We start from the raw sequence: 15,944 nt of genomic DNA, 5'->3' as shown, positions 1-15,944 counted from the left end.
CCAATCCCTCTGCACAAGTTAATTACTCTGGTTTATTGTCCAAACCCTTTGGTATAACCAATGGTACCCGAATGGGATGTCCACTGTCCTCGACGATCTTCAATCCAATGCCATATGCTTAAATCCACTTATTACAGGTTTCAAATTTCAAGACTCCACTCACAAAATGAATCTCTTTGTGGATGATATTATTCTCCTCTTGACTAACCCTGACCGCTCCTTTTCTCAGGCATTCCAAATCTTAACAGTGTTCAGTCACATATCATACTACAAGGTGAAGGCCACAAATCTCTGATCCTGTATTTGGGTGTCAAAGAAGCCACAAGAACTAGCCTACAATCTCAGAATCCATTCAGGTGGAGCTCTGAGGGAATCCAGTATCTGGGCATCACCCTCACAGCCACATCAAAATCCTTAGCCCCTTTAATTACAAACCCCTAATTTCTAGGATAGAGAAAGAGCCCAAATGGATGGCACAATTTGAATTGTCCTTGTACAGCAGGTTGGTGGCTCTGAAGATGAACATCCTCCCCCAAATCTTATAAATCTTTAGGTCTTTACCCATACCCATTGCTAATAAATACTTTACATACCTGTCGGGTATCATTAGGGTGTTTGTGTGGAAAGAAAAAAGGGGCAGATGTCCATACTCATGTCTGATTAAACATAAATCCATGGGTGGAGCAGGTCTTCCAGACCTTAAGGATTACTACTGGGCGGTTATCTTGGAACAGAATAAACAATAAAGAATAAACTGAATAAACTGGTTCCCATCAAAAGACAGCCTATTGTGGGTAGGAATAGAATCGACCCTTATCCCCAATAGAGATCTTTACTTGCTCCTTTTGAGCAACAGCCAGGGGAACAAGATCTTACATCCTTATCCTTGCCAATACAAGCATCAATGCTGGCTTGGAGGTACCTCAACTCCCCCAAACCAGAACACAGTGAACCCATTCAACCATCACTCCCAATCATTATATAGAAATCAATGAGCTTCTGACACCAGCTTGTTCAATTAAGCTTTGATAATAAAACATGGAAGCTCATTGGTTTCTATGCAGAAGTGAGCCTGATTTTGCACTTTCCAGCTTTAGTAAATAAACCCCATTGTGTACTTAAAAGGGGGGTATGCCTGTATTCTATTCTCAAAAAAAAACGTATCTTCAGTAAATCTAGGGACATGTCATTATGGCAGAATGATCTCCATACTCCTCTCTCACCTTCTTAATGGCAAACTGCTCTGAGATCAATTCTTAAAGCAACCCATTATACTAACCACATTGAATTAACTGTGAAAATCACAAATAGATGGTACTATACCCCAAAGAGACTGGCAAGCTTCTTCCCCTCTCAATCTCCCTTGTGCTGGCGTGACTGTGGACACATAGGGAATTTAATACATGTTCTCTGGGAATGCCCTTATCTCACCAGCTTCTGGAGACAAATATTTCAGCTGCTAGCTAAATGCACTGGGATTTTTGCAAACCCCAACACTGCCCTGGCCTTGCTGAACATTTGGATAGATTCATACCCATCTATGTACCAACTTGTTACCCATATACTACTCGCAGCTCGGTTAGTGGTGCTATGAAACTGGAAATCAAACTTGGCTCCTAATTTCTCTGATGTGGTGAGAATGCTTGACCAAAACTACACATTTGAGCGCCTATTGGCAATTAATACTTTAAAATATGCCATCTTCCCCAAGTCATGGAATATTTGGAAAGGGAATTGTTTAATGGTTTAATACATGGCTAACCAATGATTAATACATTAGCATTTTTGTGGTATACTGTATTCGATGATACTGTACTGTAACTTATGCAATGTTTGTACTTTTTCTTTCTTGTTAAACCAATAAAACCTATTGAACAAAAAAAAAAAATACCTACTGGATATACTTATTTTTGTTTGTATGGCCCAGTCAGCTCTGTAGTGTATTGAAGTGAAATTATAAAAAAGTACTGGAATGTTCCACACAAATAACTTATGGGAATATCGAAGAAGAAGGTCTGAATGGGAATACCGGGTAGTTGCTCACACCAACCCCATATGTAGTTCCATTCAGCCATATAATGGATTGGACTATACCGGTACTTGATAATGGACATTATATGGCTGAATGGAACTACATATGGGGTTGGTGTTAGCAACTACCCGGTATTCCCATTCAGACCTTCTTCTTCAAAATTACAAATTCTGGATGATGATACTTTATATGATATTATAACGGTATGGATCAGAGGCGATACTCATAGTATGCGATTTATGGGAATATCTTCAACTTTTTTACATAATTTCCTGAAATTTTGTGAACTTTTTTGTTTTACTTTTGGCTCCATAGAAAACGGTGTGATTGCAAATTTGGAAAAATAATCTGTGAATGGTAATGGGGTCCCAGTTAACTCACTTAGATAAATGTAACATACATGAGAATTTTCTTACAAAACACTGAGTGAACTAGTTTCTTTTTTTATATATTGAACTCCTTGTAAACTATATACAATATAATTGCAGAAAGTACAGAATACAATTTAATTAGGAATTTGGAAAGAAGATATATTGCATATGAATAATTTGTAGTATCACGTCCAGCACTGGGTTTCCTGCTCAAAGTTTGCATAACATTGACATGCAAATTATGCTTGGAACATGATCTAAGGCACTTAATGAATTGTCCAAAAGTATAGAAATATTAAACATAGCTGCTTTGCAAGAGGAACTTTAGGCTGGTATAAGGAGAAACTACAACAGGACATTAAAACAATCAAAAGAGGAAATAACTAGGAGGAGGTGTGGCTGGCAGCTAGAGAGCATGGCCACTTTTTAGCAGAGCTCTGGAACGGCAGGATCGCTGAGGTGGCACCAAGAGGCAGATAGCATTTACCTTACCCTCATCTCTCCCGCAAACGGCGGTAACCTGAAGGATCATCATGGGGAAGGGCAAAAATAGAGATGTACTTTTTCAGTCCAGCAGGAGCCTGGGGGCACAAAATGGCACTGGCTCCAGCATGAATTTATCCACAGTGGCCGCTGCCTCCCCAGGCAGAAGGGTGGCTCACTTTCCAGCAGGCTCACATCAGGCATACAGCTCTAACTCCCTGTTGGCTACCAGCAACCCAGAAATGCAAAAGAGGAAAAATGCAGCTGATGATGAGCATGTACGTGATGACTGTGAATATGGGACAGACTCTAATGGCTAGGTGGAGCAACTAGATGCTTTACCAACCTCAGGGCAACTAGTTATAGGCAACACCCTAAAGAGATGCTTGTGTACCTGAGGGGAGCTCTACAGCATGATCTGGTATCCTTTATACACCAAACTAAGCTTGAGATAGATGTTGACCATATAGAGTAAACAATGGGGAATTTTTTTGGAGCCCTTACCTGCAATTCCGCCAAGAAATAAGACCCCTCACCCTGCTAGATTTGCTTTGCAATAGGAAAAACCCACAGCGTCACATGATCTGTCATTATTTGCAGAACAATCCACATTTACTGGCTCCTATTGCTTGGTGTGGGAGAGAGACCTCAAGGTACAATTCTAAGCTGAGGAATAGGAATCTATCTGCACTTATATCCATAAAGGTACTCTTAGTATGGTTACCTAGGAGAATGGATATAAAAGTTTTACCCCTCACTTTCTAATCTGCATTGGAGGTGTAATGTGGAGGTGTGCAATATGCTGCATATTTGGTGGATGTGCCCCAAAACCCAACCCTTCTGGCAGAAAGTTCATGAGGTTATTGCAGCTGTCACAACTGATGCCTTGGACTATTCTCTGGCACAATATCTCCTCCTTCATACATCTTTGCCAAAGAAAGTCTACTCTAAATCACTCACTATGTTCATGGTGAATGCTGCCATCAGTGGTGGAACTACGACCATAGCGACACACGCTGGCCTATGGGGCCCGCAGCCGTGTGGGGCCCAGTGAGGACAGGCTCCGTGGGTGAGAGTAGGTGGCTCCATGAGTCCACGGGTGATAGTGCGGGCATTAGCCGGCTGGTCCATCAGGGAGCTGGCGGGCGAGGGAGCAGAGAGATGAAATTATCTCTCACTGCCCAGTGCCTGCCCTGCATTCCTGCAGTACAGTTCCCCCCTCACTATGCAAGCAGCCGGGAAGAAAAGAGAAGACATCTCTTTGCTGCCTGACTGATAATCTGCTGCGTGACCCTGTGACACAGCATGAAAGTGACACAGCAAGGGACAATCCATAATGTGTGGAAGGCGATGTGGCAAGTGACAATCCGCAACATGTAGCAGGTGACAATCTGCATCTGATGACAGGTGATGTGGCAAGTGGACAATCAGCAACGTGTGTCAGGTGACATGGCAAGTGGAAAATCCACAGCTTGTGGCAGGTGATGTGGCAAGTGACATTCCATAATGTGTGGCAAGTGACAATCCATGACGTGGCAAGTGGCAATCCGTAATGTGTGGCAGGTGACATGTCAAGTGAAAATCTGTGAAGTGGCAAGTGACAATCTGTAATGTGTGGCAGGAGACAACCCGGGATGTGGCAAGTGACAGTCCCTGTGTGGCAGGTGACGTGGCAAGTGACAATCCGTAATGTGTGGCAGGTGATGTGGCAAGTGACAATCTGGGAAGTGGCACGTGACAATCCATAATGTGTGGCAGGTGGCATGGCAAGTGACAATCTGGGATGTGGCAAGTGGACAATCCACAACATGTGGCAGGTGACGTGGCAGGTGATATTCTGCAATGTGTGACAAGTGACAATCTGAATCAGGTGGCAGGTGACGTGGCAAGTGGACAACCCACAACGTGTGGCAGGTGACGTGGCAAATGGACAATCCACAGCATGTGGCAAGTGACGTGGCAAGTGGACAATCCACAGCATGTGGCAGGTGGTGTGGCAATCCAGCACGTGGCAAGTGACAATCCATAATGTGTGGCAAGTGACAATTCGAGACGTGGCAAGTGGACAATCCGCAACATGTGGCAGGTGACATTCCACAACGTGTGACAAGTGACAATCTGCATCTGGTGGCAGGCGATGGTGGCAAGTGACACGATCAGGGCTCCCACTGATTATGCATTATGTGAGTTGAACTATTTCATTTTTAACAGAACAGAAATTGGTTAGAAGGCATGGAGGTCAGCAATGTGGGTCCTTCAGGGGCTGCTTACTGTATACTGCATACTTTGTTGTTCGAAATTAATTTAAGCTGTTGACTGGGTGATGTGCCACATGAGTGTGGTAATCTGTTGTTCAATGGCATTAATTCATTTTTTTGGGGGGGGGGGCTATACAACCTTTTGCTATGGGGCCCTGTGATTTCTAGTTATGCCCCTGGCTGCCATACAGTGTACACCATGCCACTGGCACTTAGAACAGATTCTGAAACTAAATGAATGGTTTGACAGGTCTAATCGCATAGGGGAGATTGAAGCTCTTAGTCACATTTCTCAAGATAGACCTAGTAAATTTACAACCACATTGTACTGCTGGATCTATTTCAATACAACCCCAGCTTACAGTAATTATCAGCCTCATATCTATTCATTGTATGGGGATGGCTATCTCTGTGTGCTGGTATCCTGTCCCAGAGAAGCTTGAGATGGGCTCACTCTCCTGTGATGGGGAGGACCGGTGAGTGAGTGGACTATTTTTTTTTATTTTTATTTCCTCTTTTATACCCCTGTGCTGTTCATCTTTCCATTCGCATCTTATGTATCCCTTTTGGGACGATCAGAACCTAAAAATGCACATAAGAAATTGTGACTGATAGGGACATTCTAGCCAAGAATCATTTAATTCCTGTGAAAGATCAACTGATGCACTTTGTACATCAACGTCCCTCTTTGCCTGAGCCCTATTCCAAAGTTACATTATTTGCTGACCTCTTTCAGGCAACAATTCTGGCCTGAAAAAAATTGAATTCCATTATCAAAACCACAAGATTGCCTTCAAGTGGGGATTTCCTACACACATTACCTTTGATAGGAAACAAAGATAATCTCACGTCATCCCCAATGTTACATAGTTACATAGTTACATAGTAGGAGAGGTTAAAAAAAGACACAAGTCCATCAAGTCCACCCTATGTATGTGATTATAATTTTTTGTCATACGGCACTGCATTACATAGTAACAGAGATTGAACTGTTTATCCCTCCTCCATATCGTTTATGAACAAAATAAATAGGCTTGGTCCCAGCAAAGAACCCTGGGGACCCCACTACTCACCCCTGACCATTCCGAGTACTCCCCATTTCTTACCACCCTCTGAACTCGCCCTTGTAGCCAGATTTCAATCCATGTACTGACCCTATGGTCCATGCCAACTGACCTTATTTTGTACAGTAAACGATTATGGGGAACTGTGTAAAATGCTTTTGCAAAATCCAGATACACCACGTCTATGGGCCTTCCTTTATCTAGATGGCAACTCACCTCCTCATAGAAGGTTAATAGATTGGTTTGGCAATAACGATTCTTCATGAATCCATGCTGATTACTGCTAATGATACCATTCTCATTATTAAAATCTTGTATATAGTCCCTTATCATCCCCTCCAAGAGCTTGCATACTATTGATGTTAGGCTAACTGGTCTATAATTCCAAGGTATGTATTTTGGGCCCTTTTTAAATATCGGTGCTACATTGGCTTTTCTCCAATCAGCTGGTACCATTCCAGTCAGTAAAAATTAGGGAACAATGGTCTGGCAATTACATGACTGGGTTCCCTAAGTACCCTCGGATGCAAGATATACGGTTCACAAGTTTTATGGGATTGGGGCCTCCTACTTTTGTTGATGAGGATATCTCTAATAGACCCCTTTTCCCCCTGGGAGGCTCTCACCTCAATGGCAAACTAGCCATGGTTAACAAGATTTCTTGCACCCATTCTGTGATATAGCCAATTAACCTACCAGCATGTCTTTGGAGTGTGGGAGGAAACTGGAGTACCCAGAGGAAACCCACACAGGCACAGGGAGAACATGCAAACTCCAGGCAGGTAGTGTCATGGTTGGGATTCAAACCAGCGACCCTTTTCACTGCTAGGTGAGAGTGCTAACCACTACACCACTGTTCTGCCCTAAGTTTACAGGACCCGAACATGAAAAATAAAAAGTGCCCTTTTTGAAGGCCTATATTTAAGTAATTACATAGTTACATAGTTAGTAAGGTTGAATAAAGACACTAGTCCATCCAGTTCAACCTGAGTGAGTGTAGGTGCATGTCAACAATTCTTATTTCAGCATACAATTGCCTGGGGGACATGTATCTGTGAAAAAAAAAATCTTTCTTTGTCCATTCTGTATGTTGTATTGTGGGATTTTTTTACTATTTTCCCAGATTACTTAATATCACCTCGTGCACCACCTGTTGGGTTGTGATTATCATACCCACCACCATTTAGATTGTGTGAGACCTCCATATTTGGGTGATCAATCATGCGTTTTTTATTTGTTTGTTCAATAGTTTCCTCTATTTGATAATTGCTGTGCGGGGGAACCTTCCTTTTTCTGAATGGTTTATCTGCTTTAGAGGAAATAGATGAAGAAGAAATAGATGAGTCAAACATATAATTATTCTCAACATTGTTGATAATAGTTCACTTTTGTTGTCTAAATTTCTGAGCGCCAGATCATTTATATGCTCTTCCTCCAGTGAAAGCCATTTTATCCCACCGATATTTCTTATATTTTTCACATTTTTTATCCTCTTCATTATATTAAGTATGACTTTTGAGAGAGTTTAGTTGTATATGTAATACTTCAATATCCTCATTAAAGCGTTTGTATACCCGCAAACCCCCAAAAAACTGTAAGGCAAAGGCATAATGAGCTAGTATGCTGTGCATACTAGCTCATTATGAAATACCTTAGAATGAGGTCCTTGCATCGCATCCCGTCAACCCCGAGGGAGCTGACATTTTCCCCACTGTGTTTCTTCTGGGTTTGTGGCTCTGAGTGACTGGCCAGAGCTGCAACGACGTCACACATGTGTGTGGAAGTCCTCAGTTCCCGCAAGGTCGGGCACGACACATCTGACCTTCACTGCCTGCATGCGGAGTGAATATCTAAACTTTGAAAGAACAAGTTTAACAACAGTTTTTTTTTTTTTTTCAATGTATTTATTTTTTTAACGCTTCAGCAGGAAACTGGGAGCATACTTTCTAATTTGGTTGCCATACGTTTTCCTTGCTGGCTAGAAGAAATAAAAGCTGAACTGTAAAAACTGCGACACTACCTGCCTGGCGTTTGCATGTTCTCCCTGTCCCTGCGTGGGTTTCCTCCGTGTACTCCAGTTTCCTCCCACACTCCAAAGACATGCAGGGTTGGTTAATTGGCTTCTGTCCAAAATTGGCCCTAGTATATGAATGGGGACCTTGGATTGTGGGCTTCTTGAGGGTAGGGACTGATGTGAGTGTGCAATGTACAGGGATAGGGACAATTGTAGACACTCATTCAGGTTGAACTGGATGGAATGGTGTCTTTATTCAATCTTACTAACTATGTAACTATGTAACTATATACATGTATTTATTTGGTAAGATACATATCTGTATGTTTTAATGTAATACGTTTTTAGTTTTCAGATTTAGCAGGAATTTTGTAAGTTCGGTTTGTGTCCGCTAATAATGATTTTTGTGCATTTTTTGTGAAAATATTGTTTTAATATTTTCGGGGGTACTGTCAGGTAAGCACTCTAGACAGCTAACTTTTCATAAAAGGCCATAACAGTAAAATGTAGTACATGCACAAGATTTCCCAACAATTTCTCTGTCTGGACAAGGGCAAACTCTCAGCTACAAGTATCAAATATATTTTCAGCAGAACAGGGAGGAGATCCAAGCTAAATGTACAGCAATAAGCAAGCATCAATCCTCTGAATAGATACCAGAAAAACCTTCAGGTAGCATGCGAACACTCATTTACAGTGAGGCTTGGAGTGGAGAAGACTGAAAGGAAGATTAACGGAGAGCCGGGCATGACAGTGAGGACATGGAGACACAGTATAGGGTTAATTTGGCAGAGAGAGTGTGAGGAAAGGAAGTGGGAGGGGGATAGGAACTCTTGTGGAGAAGGGGGAGTGGCAATATAAAAGGGAAGGAGGAGCCAGGAAGGGGATGTTGGAGAAAATTATCACAGGGGGAGCCAGTTTTTACACGCTGCTCCTTTGAGGGGTTTAAGATGGCGGGCATTGATGTGATCCTTGTGAGGCTGAGGTGGCGACAAAAGGAGTGGAGTGGCTGATCAGACAGGTGGTGGATGTGGTGGCCGAGGAAGCGAGCGGATCGAGCGTGGAGGAGGTAACCCCCTGCGCATGGAGATCGTGGCTTCCAGCGTGGTTTGCTCCCAGGCCACCGTCACAGCCTGTGAGGCACACGAGGAGCCCCAAGGAGGAACAGTTGGTACCGCCGGTAAAACGGCTGGTTTCTAGTGGCAATACAGGGCCAGGGCGGTCTTCACGCTGCATGCCTTTGGTGCTCGGTGAGGCCACGGGATGACATGGCTCCACTCCCCCTCAGAGGAGCAGCAGGCTGAGGGATATGGAGTACTCAGATCAGATCAGGGGAGAGCGGGGGGGATCAGCGGGGGAGAGGGGGGTTGGCTCAGTGGTCAGCAGGGGGCCGGTGTAGTGAGCAGGGCACGGGGGGGCAGTGTAGCAAGGGGGGAGAACAAGGAGCCAAGATGGCGGTGCAGGACAGCACCCAGCAAGTTCAAAGAGGAACAGGGCGACTCCTAACAGGGGATTGGCAGCAAGTGGGAGTCAGCCCTCACAGTGTCAGGACACGGGGCCACTTCACCTGGGGGGCTGACAGTGCCACCTGCCCAGGAGATGAGTGATTGGTCTGAGGGGGAGCTGTCTGAGGATGAGGAACAACAAGAAGCAGCAATCCCGGGCAGCGCAGAGGTGACGAGGTGGGCGCCCAGATGGCCCAGTAAGTCCAATATTAACTTGTCCTTGTCTAATGCTTTGAATGATCTGCTGGGGGTGGTCACAGTGGACACAGGGGGGACAGCACTGGGGGCACTGGATCAACAGCTGGCAGGCCCGGGCGCAGACTGGTTCCGGGTCTGGGGCCCAAATGAGGGATTTGTTGGAAGGTTTGAAAGCGTTAGTGGGGAGGTTTGAACATAGGCAGGATGCGGCCCCCCAGGTGGCCCCGTGGACTGGCCCGGGACAAGGGGCCGGGGAGGTAAGTGTTGGCATGTCAAGCTTGATGGTACCTCCGGTGTCAGACTCAGCGGGGTCGGGTGTTGGGGAGAAAGCCCTGGAGCGGGGGGAAAAAGGAAATAAGGAGTCTGCGGCTAGGACGGATGTGGTGAGGATCGTGGACGCGGTGAGGTGCGTAGTCTATGTCTGCTTCGAGGGTCCGTTGGGGGCACATTTAAAGCAGAAGGTCTGCAACAAAATTCACAAGGGTGAGTATGTGGAGATATTTTCTCTGCTGCCTTTGGAGAAATTCAACTTAGACAGGGTGAAGCCGGATGACTCCAAAAGAGGACGAGGAAAAGAGGAGGTATCGCTTGATTCCGCGGACATTTGCTAATTGGCTTCAGGCTTTCGCCATTATGGCGAGCGTGATTGGGGAAAAGAACCCCGAGCATTGCTTGGCGTTATTTTGTTATTTGGATGCAATTGGGGAGGCTCATAGGGTGTATGGTGGATTTCAGAAAGGTTTTCGTATACCTTGTTCTTTGTCGGTGGTGCCACCGCTGGCTAGGAATTTAAGGTCTGCATTGGAACATGTCGGGGTTGTGGGGGAGAAGTTGAAAAAGGAGGTGTCTCTGGGCCACATGGAACCGATAAGTTCCAGCTGATTAACCACTTGTCTTTCCCAATAGGGGGTTCCGTGAATGACTTCATTGACCCGGAGGCCTGCACCGCATCTTACACGTCTTTTGACGCCGAGGTGCTGTGGGTCAGGAAATATGGAAAGGGGGCATTTATGGCTAAGTAGGACATAGAGTCTGTGTTCCGCTTGGTGCCAGTGCACCCCGAGAGTTTTCAGTTGCTGGGTTGTTGTTGGGAGAAGCAGTTTTATGTGGACAAATGTTTACCCATGGGTTGCTCTATATCGTGCGCCATGTTTGAGGCATTTAGCTCCCTTTTGGAGTGGGTGGTCAGGGACGTGTCAGGGCTAGATTCCATCATCCATTATTTGGATGATTTTTTGTGCATCAACCCCCCCCCCCGCCTCCACTGTGTGTGCGATTTTACTATCAACATTACAGCACACCGTGGCCAGGTTTGGAGTTCTTTTGGCAGCAGATAAGAGCGAGGGCCCGACTACGGAAGTTTTTTGGATATAGTTATTGATGCAGAAACAATGGAGTGTAGGCTGCCAATGGAGAAGTTGAAGGATTTGCAGAACAATATTCGGGGGATCCAAGGAATGCAGAAAGTTTAGTTGAGGGTGCTGCAGTCCCTTCTGGGTAAGTTGAATTTTGCGTGTAGGATAATCCCAATGGGGAGAGTGTTCTGCCGACGGCCGTCGGCTGCTATGGCAGGGATCAAGGCTCCTAAGCATTTTGTTCGGCTGGACAAGGAACACAGGGAGGACCTGCATGTGTGGTATGAGTTTTTGGAGTCATACAATGGCAAGGTGGTATGGATGTCAGGCCCGGTGAGTAGGGATGAGCTTCGAGTTCAAGTCGAACTCATGTTCGACTCGAACATTGCCTGTTCGCCTGTTCAGCGAACAGTGAACAATTTCGGGTGTTCCCGGCAAATTCGAAAAGCCGCGGAGCACCCTGTACAAGTCTATGGGAGAAATCTAAAGTGCTAATTTTAAAGGCTAATATGCAAGTTACTGTCTAAAAAGTGTTTGGGGACCTGGGTCCTGCCCCAGGGGACATGGATCAATGCAAAAATTTTTTTTAAAAACGGATGTTTTTCGGGAGCAGTGATTTTAATAATGATTAAAGTTAAACAATAAAAGTGTAATATTCCTTTAAATTTCGTACCTGGGGGGTGTCTATAGTATGCCTGTGAAGGGGCCCATGTTTCCCGTGCTTAGAACTGTCCCTGCACAGAGTGTAATTTCTGCAGAAAAAAAAGTCAATTAAAATCACTCGCGGCTATATTAAATTTATCGGCTCCCGTAATACAGAGAACACTCATTGAAAGTCATTGATAAAAAAAAAAAAAAAAGCGTGGGGTTCCCCCAAATTCAATTACCAGGCCCTTCAGGTTTGGTATGGATATTAAGGGGAACCCCGTGTCAAATTAAAAAAAAAATTGACGTGGGGTCCCCCTAAAAATCCATACCAGACCCTTTATCCAAGCACACAACCTGGCGGGCCACATGAAAAGAGGGGGGGATGAGAGAGCGCCCCCCTCCTGAACCGTACCAGGCCACATGCCTTCAACGTTGGGAGGATGCTTTGGGGTCCCGCCCAAAGCACCATGTCTCCATGTTGATGGGGACAAGGGCCTCATCCCCACAACCCTGGCCGGTGGTTGTGGGGGTCTGCGGGCGGGGGGCTTATCAGAATCTTGAAGCCCCTTTAACAAGGGGACCCCCAGATCCCAGCCCCCCCGTTTGAAATGGTAAGGGGGTACAAAAGTACCCCTACCATTTCACAAAGAAAGTATAAAAAATAGTTAAATAAGACAAACACACTTTTGAAAAATTCCTTTATTTAAAAAAAAAAAAAGATTCCAGGAGTGGTAATACACTCTTGCTATCCAGCGACGGATGATCATCTCTCCGGGGTCCAGCAATGGCTGATCTGATCCAGCGACGGGTGATCTCTCGCTCCAGTCCAGCGCAGCGCAGTCCATCCATGCATTCTCTGTCTCCACTGTTGGAGACACTGCGGGATGCCGGCGGCCTGGCGTGTCTTATATGAGGAGGGCAGGGCCACCCATCACCTGACCCCGCCCCCTCTGACGCTAGTGGGGGAAACCGGGCTTCCCCAATGACATATGGGTGACCCCGCCCCCCTCTGATGTAACACAGGTTTTGAATGTTCGAGTCCCATAGACTTTAATAGGGTTCTAAAGTTCACACGAAGTTTAGGTCTATTCGCAGGTTCTGGTGCGAACCGAACAGGGGGGGTGTTCGCTCATCCTTACCGGTGAGTAACTTCGACGTGGAGTTGGCTACGGATGTGGTAGGATCCTTTTCTTTTTTCAGAGGGTAGTGGCGTGCAGGGCCCTGGCCTCCAACTTGGGTTGCGACTGGGTTTTACGCAGAACCTGGTTTTGCTGGAGCTGTTTCCAGTAGTGCTGGCGATGGAACTCTGGGGGGAGGCTTGTCGGGACTTGAAATTGAGGTTGAACTGCGACAATATGGGGGTGGTCCAAGTGATCAACTGCATGTTGGCGTCATCACCGCCCGTTATACGACTGTTGCGCCAGGCTGGTGTTACAGTGTCTGCGTTTAAACATTTTCATCTATGCTGTTCACATTCCGGGGGTGGACAACAATTTGGCTGACGCACTGTCTCGATTTCAGTAGGACAGGTTCAGAGAGCTGGCTTCAGGCACAGAGAAGGAGGGTCTTCCATGCCCGGATTGAATCTTTGAGCTGGCATTGGAGTTGCTGCAGGATGGATTTGCAGGTCCGTGAGTGAAGCCACGTGGACATACTATAATAGAGTTTGGAAGAAGTGGTCACTGCTGGTACAGGAGGCCAGGATTGGGAAAGACAGGGATGAGGTAAGGTTGCTGGTGTTGTACTTTGTGGCCCAACACATGGAGCGTGGGGGTTCAGTATCTGCCATTGAGCACAAGATGGCGGAATTGTCCTTCCTGTTCAAGTTGATGGTGGGGGAAGCCGCAACAAAGGATTTTTGGGTGAAACAGTCAATTAAAGGTTTTAAAAAAGGTCACAAGCAATTGGACGCGAGGTGCCCTGTGATATTATCCAATCTCTGGGCTATTTGTGGGTTGTTGGGTGCGTTGTGCACCTCCAATTATGAGGGTGGGCTGTTTACAGATGCTTTTTCACTGGCATTTTACGGCGCTTTTAGGATTGGGGAGTTAGTGAGCCCGTCACGGGGAGTGGCAGGTGGTATGTTGGAAAGGGATGTAAGATTGGAGGGTGATAGGGTGTGTTGTAGGTTGCGTAGGTCAAAGATGGACCAACAAGGTAAAGGGGTGGATCGCTGGGCACTCTTATGTGTATTGGGGGGCCAGGAGAGGAGATGCTAGGCATAATGGTCATCAATTAGGCATATCCCGGAGGGAAGCGTATCTGCGATGGTTGGGGGTACCTGGAATAAAATGGGAGAGAATAGTGAAGGAGGTGATGAGGTACACTGGGTTGGGTACTCCACTGGATGTTTTGGCGTTGCATGCGGGGGGCAATGACTTGGGGTGTCACCCAATCAGGGATCTGATCGCCGGCATCAAGTCAGATTTTTTGCAGTGGAAATAAACTTTTCCGAATACAGTGTTGCTGTGGTCGGATATTGTGGCATGGACAGCTTGGAGATGGGCCAGGTCAGTAGCGAGCATTCAGAAGACCAGGATTCGGGTTAACAAAGTGGTGAGGCGGTTTGTGGTCAAGCACGGAGGATTGGTGATCAGACATGTGGAGCTGGAGAAAAATGTCGGACCTTACTTGAGGAGGAATGGAGTTCATCTTTCACTGGCACTGCGGGAAAGTGGGTGTCTACCAGCGGTTGCAGCTGTAGACTAACAGGTTTAAAATGGTCCTGCAATGCGTGGGGATATATTCATATGGAAAAAGGTGGGTCGCCGTCAGAGACTTTTGGGCTAAAAGGTTATGATGTGTGTGGTTATGTTGTTTATGTTTATATATATTGATATTGGAGTTATTTGGTTCAATTGTTTAATAAAGGCTGCTATGGCCAGTTATACTCCAAAACAAAGTGTGGTTTCAGTTATTCTAGATGGATAAGGGTGAGGAGAGTATAGGTGCATAGCAGTTGTGTAAGGCTGACCGCAGGTCAGCCTGTATTTGTAGGAGGAGTCAGGCTGCATATAGCCTGCCCTCCTCTGCCTCCTCCTCTCGTGGACGTCACTGACGTCACTTCTTGCGGATCAGAGGAGGACGTTTGGCTGCTCTGGCGCTCGTGGCAGAGGTGCTTTTGGCCCCTGCCGGCTCCGCTTGTGGGCCTCTATCTCAGCTTCCCACAGAGGGGGGGGGATTCGCCCACCGGCAGCTTCTGTCTTCATGGGGGGCCCTTTCTCCCGCCCTCCTCCTTCTCTGGCTGCCTCTGCTGGAGGGGAGGGGGAGGGAGGTGCCAGCCACAGGCTTCCCCGTATGGTTCTGCGGGGGGGGGGGGTGTTTGCCAGCGGCTTCTGTCTCCACGAGGGAGCCCTTCTCCCGCCCGCCTCCTTCTCCTGCTGCCTCTGCTGGAGGGGAGGGGGGAGGGAGGTGTCAGCTGTAGGCTCTCCCGCCCGCCTCCTTCTCCTAGTGGTTTTGCCAGTGGGAGGGGAGGGAAGTTTTGATCGCCTGCCTGGGGGGGGGCTTGTCCGCCCCCCTCTCCCCATGTTGTTTTGGCCACCCCGCCTCCTCTCCCGGTATTCATGCTGGGGGGGATGTTTCGTACCCCACACAACACATTAAATCTTGAAGCACATTTGGAATTTGCCGGGAGTGGGGTGGAGATTTTGATCGCCTGGTGGGGGGGGGGGGGGTTCGTCCGAGGAAAGGGGAGGGATAGTCTGCCTGGTAGCTGCGGGGGTGATGCTTCTCCCACCCGCCTCCTTCTCCCGGCGTTCTGCCAGGGGGAGGGGGGAGGTTCAGGTCGCCTGTTTCTGCCGAGAGAGGGGGGGTTCGTCCGCCTGGTGGCTCTGGGGAGCCGCTCCTCCCACCCACCTTCTCCTCCTGGTGGTTCTGCTGGGGGGAGGATTCGGTCGCCTGGTTCTGCCGGGGGAGTGGGGGGTCCATCCGCTTGGTGGTGGTCCTCATGCGATTTTTAGGTTCTCACACATGTGCGGTTTTCCCACTCAATTCTTTTTGGTTTCTCATGCAATTTA

Source organism: Lithobates pipiens, unplaced genomic scaffold (assembly GCF_037356315.1).
Source record: "Lithobates pipiens isolate NorthernLeopardFrog02 unplaced genomic scaffold, aLitPip1_a1.2 Scaffold_19, whole genome shotgun sequence".
Lineage (NCBI taxonomy): Eukaryota > Metazoa > Chordata > Amphibia > Anura > Ranidae > Lithobates > Lithobates pipiens.
This window is presented reverse-complemented; position numbering follows the sequence as displayed.